The sequence below is a fragment of the Oncorhynchus keta genome, chromosome 8 (genome assembly GCF_023373465.1).
Source record: "Oncorhynchus keta strain PuntledgeMale-10-30-2019 chromosome 8, Oket_V2, whole genome shotgun sequence".
NCBI classification, from domain to species: Eukaryota; Metazoa; Chordata; class Actinopteri; order Salmoniformes; family Salmonidae; genus Oncorhynchus; species Oncorhynchus keta.
In genome coordinates, this window is record NC_068428.1 from 28,027,303 (window position 1) to 28,032,302 (window position 5,000).

Sequence of the window (5,000 nt, forward strand, 5' to 3'; positions counted from 1 at the left end):
GAGAGAGAGCGAGAGAGAGAGATGGGAAGAGAGAGCGAGAGAGAGAGAGAGAGAGCGAGAGAGAGAGAGCGAGAGATGGGAAGAGAGAGCGAAAGAGCGAGAGAGAGAGAAAGCGAGAGATGGGAAGAGAGAGCGAGAGAGAGCGAGAGATGGGAAGAGAGAGCGAGAGATGGGAAGAGAGAGCGAGAGATGGGAAGAGAGAGCGAGAGAGAGCGAGAGATGGGAAGAGAGAGCGAGAGATGGGAAGAGAGAGCGAGAGAGAGCGAGAGATGGGAAGAGAGAGAGAGAGCGAGAGAGAGAGAGCGAGAGAGAGAGATGGGAAGAGAGAGCGAGAGAGAGAGCGAGAGATGGGAAGAGAGAGAGAGAGCGAGAGAGAGAGATGGGAAGAGAGAGAGCGAGAGATGGGAAGAGAGAGCGAGAGATGGGAAGAGAAAGCGAGAGAGAGAGAGCGAGAGAGAGAGATGGGAAGAGAGAGCGAGAGAGAGAGCTCGAAAGAGAGAGAGATGGGAAGAGAGAGCGAGAGAGAGAGCGAGAGAGAGAGATGGGAAGAGAGAGCGAGAGAGAGAGAGAGAGAGAGCGAGAGATGGGAAGAGAGAGCGAGAGAGAGAGAGAGAGAGTTCCGGAGTTCCAAATTGAGCAGCTGCTGAAAAATGAGCTCCTGTATATATTGAGATTTAAATGTTTTTTTAGAGTGAAGTACATCGAAAAAATCAAGAGAAAACTGCAAGACTCAATAGAAGACAAAACAAGGAACAAACCAAAAAGACAGGCTTTTGAAAAAGTAACTATTTTTCATAAAATTGTACATTTATCTTAGCTAGCTGAATTGCTAGCTGAATTGTTTACTTGTTGCTAAGCAGTTGCTAGGGACTCTCCTGGAAGAAGCTAGCTAGCTTACAAAGAATAACAACAAAAAATATCTAGATAACCTCATAGTCCGCCCCATCCCGCATGCGGTCGCGTTACTACAGCCTCAAGCTCATTACCATAACGCAACGTTAGCGATTTCTAAAAATCGCAAATGAAATGAAATAAATATGCCTGCTCTCAAGCTTATCCTTTTCTTAACAATCCTGTCGTCTCAGATTTTCAAAATATGCTTTAGAACCAGAGAAAATCAATAATTTGTGTAAGAGTGGTGATAGCTAGCTTAGCATTTAGCGTTAGCATTTAGCACGCAACATATTCACAAAAACCAGCAAAGGGATCAAATAAAATAATTTACCTTTGAAGAACTTCAGATGTTTCAATGAGGAGACTCTCAGTTACATAGCAGATGTCCAGTTTTTCCTGAAAGATTATTGTGTAGGACACATCGTTCCGTTTGTTACTATGCATTTGGCTACCGAAACTAACCGAAAATTCAGTCACCTACACGTCAAACTTTTCTCCGAATTAACTCCATAATATCGACTGAAACATGGAAAACGTTGTTTGAATCAATCCTCAAGGTGTTTTGTCATATATCTCTTCATTGAAATGGCAGTCCTAGAAGCCTTCTTTGTTCTCTGATTCGGATGGAAAAATACTGGTAGCTGACTTTTGCGCACCAATTTCCACGCAGACACCGTGTGGGACACTTGGCAATTGTAGTCTCTTATGGTCAATCTTCCAATGATATGCCTACAAATACGTCACAATGCTGCAGACACCTTGGGGAAACGCTAGAAAGTGTCCGTTCATTCCTGTCGCATTCACAGCCATATAAGGCGATCATGGAAAACATACCTTCAGAAATCCTGTTCATTTCCTGGTCGCTCAAACATCTTGGTTTTGCCTGAAGCTTTTGTTATAAGGCACTCACAGTGAAAATCTTTGCAGTTCTGGAAACGTAAGAGTGTCTTCTTTCCAAAACTATCAATTCCAAGCATAGTCGAGCATCTTTTCGTGACAAAATATTGCGCTTAAAATGGGCACGTCTTTTTATCCAAAAATGAAATAATGCCCCTAGAGGACTAACAGGTTAACAGAAGAAAGGAAGACAAAATAAGGACAGAAGAAAAAGGAAAAGAAAAAGGACAACAAAGTGAAACCTCTAAAGAAACAAGAGACCATAATACAAGAAACAGCACTATAGAGAGATAGAGAGAGAGAGAGAGACAGAGCGCTGAGGTCAGGATCAGATCAGCTCCTGCATTTTTCAGCATTTTCTTTAAAAAAAAGATAGATTAAGAGTTAGATAAACTTGGATTTTTTTGTCTGGAACACATACTGGATTCTACCCTCTACAACATAACCCCTACTTCAAATCAAAGCTTAAAACCTACAACCTGATTTTGGACGGAATTACGGAATCACCTGGAAGGTTCACAACTACCAAGGATTTTTACTCTATACAGCAAATTCTCTGGAAAACAACAGAAACCTGAAAACACCATCCAACCTGGAACTGAGTGAGTAATGTTTAGTCTGAAACTATATCTTATTTCCAAAAGCCAAGAAGAAAAATACACAACATTACTTTAAAAGGACTGAATTCTAACATAATTCTGCCAAGCTTGATACAGCTTCAACTAGCACTGATGTGTCAAGTGAGAGGTGTCAAAGCCCATTAGCCCAACAATGGCAGGAGAGTCACACAGTCTACCCCAACCAAATGGAGAGGCCTTAGAAGCTCCCTCCCGCTGTTCAGAGGCAATTAAAATACTGTACCCTTTGCATGTAAAGAATGAGAAGTCAAGAAAAGATTACAAAATGAAGCTCCTTATGGAAAATCAAGAGACACTTTTTGCTGACTATTACAAAAATGGGAACATCAGCAACCTTATCTTCCACACAAACCATCCCCTGGCATGGCACAGTGCTATATTAGCACACTACCCCTCTGTTAAGAGAACCGGGGTTAACGAGGGGTGGAAACTCAGAATACTTGATAACGAGGACTCTGAGTCAAGTAATATAAATATCTATAAGTCCGGAACAGTGATGGTACAGAGTAACCCCAAACAGTTTCAGCTGGACTTTCACCTAATCAAAGAATTAGCCCAACAGGAGAAGCTCTCCCTTGATAAAGATACCCCCACCCCGAGCGGGTCAAACCAGACCTCTTCATTATGTAACACCACAGACGAGCAACCCCCAGCGGAGAGTCAACCTCCCAGCACAGACTACCACTCCCTCATTGAAATGAAGGACAAATTCACCCAGCTGGAGGTAAGACAGGTGGAACTGGAACAGCAGGTGATTACACTTCAGTCAGCACAGACCCAAACAACAGTCCAGCACAACAACACCCCCTTAACCAGACCCGGAGAGCTGGAGGTAGACAGAGACATATCTGCACTCTGGACTGTGGTGAGACAACTTCAACAGGAGAAAGAGCAGAATCAGGAGAAGAACAGAGCATTAGAGGAGAGGATCAGACTGCTGGTGGAGGAGAGGTTGAGGGGGATGGAGAGGGTGAGGGGGACGGAGGAGAGGTTGAGGGGGACGGCGTGTGACAGAGAACAACCCACTAGAGAGGTGGCCACCCCCACAGAGAAGCCAGCAGAACAGCCCACCCCAGCACCTGACAAAAGTTTCGACACCACAGCAGAACAGTCCACACCAGACCCTGACCATAGAGTCGACACAACAGCAGAACAGACAAATGAAGAACCACAAGCCCAGCGGCTCTCACCCCCTCTGAGAACCCCCCTGTCAGCCACCCTGATAGCCCTTCTGACAACCCCCTCACACCCACTGAGGACAAACACAAGACACAAATTGTACTACTTATGGACTCAAATGGGAAATATATAGAAGAAAAAAAAACTTTTTCCCAAACATAGTGTGTCTAAACTCTGGTGTCCAAACACCCAGCGTGCCCTCGACCTTCTGTCTGAGGACCAACTAGGTTCACCCAGCCACATAATAATACACACAGGCACAAACGACCTGAGAGCACAGCAGGAAAGGGTGGCAACAGCACTGAAGGGAGTGATTGAAAAGGCTTCTTCTACTTTCCCCAACGCACAAGTGGTTATCTCCACCCTGCTACCACAAAAAGACTTCCACCCTGCCACAATACAGCGGGTAAACGCAAGTATTTCCCGTGACTGTGCCTCAAAACCAAATGTTTTCCTGGCCCACCACTCCACCCTGGACTTGAACAGCCTCTATGACCAGGTCCACCTCTGCAAGGCAGCAGTGCCCACCTTTGCCAGGACTCTAAAGGACATCGCTCTCAAACGTATCCCCAACACTTCACACAGGAGCAACAGATCAATAGACTCCCCACCCAGACCAGCGAGACACACTCCCAGATCTGCAGGACCCCCTGGACCTACACATAGAGGACCCACGCCAAAAGGAATTACATCCAGACCACAGTACACCCAGACACATCCACACCCCCACCCCAACCAATCAACACCCCCCACGTCAACCATGCCCACACCGCATTTAGGCCCCCTCAGATCAGACCTATGCCACTCCTGCCCACCCCATGCACCCCACCCCCGCAAAGAGGGCCTCAACATGGAAGCCACACATACGCCCAGGTAGTGAGCGGGCAAACAGTCCCAACCCCCACTCTCACACTCGCCCAAGCCAATGGCATGTACCAGATGCTCAGCAGGCTCTGCTCACACTTACTGGCCTGAGGCCAAACCACGACCAACAACATTGGACACTCTATGGAACAAAAAGCCTTCACTATATTATCCTGGAATATCCAAGACCTGAGGTCATCTGCCTTTGGCCTAAAGAGTAGAAACCCGGACTTCACCAAAGAAATCGGTAATACAGACATTGTCATCCTGCAAGAAACCTGGTATAGAGGAGATGGACCCACTGGTTGCCCTCTAGGTTACAGAGAGCTGGTAGTCCCATCCACCAAACTACCAGGTGTGAAACAGGGAAGGGACTCAGGGGGTATGCTAATTTGGTATAGAGCAGACCTAACTCACTCCATTAAATTAATCAAAACAGGAACATTCTACATTTGGCTAGAAATTCAAAAGGAAATTATCCTAACAGAGAAAAATGTCCTCCTGTGTGCTACCTATATCCCCCACTAG

The 5,000-nt window shown here is 45.9% G+C and overlaps 1 protein-coding gene across 1 annotated transcript in view; it reads right to left on the reverse strand.

The window, feature by feature from the left end:
• LOC118387061 (kelch-like protein 29) overlaps positions 1–5,000 on the reverse strand; it is a 435,230-nt gene that overhangs the window by 305,046 nt on the left and 125,184 nt on the right. The window lies entirely within an intron of this gene.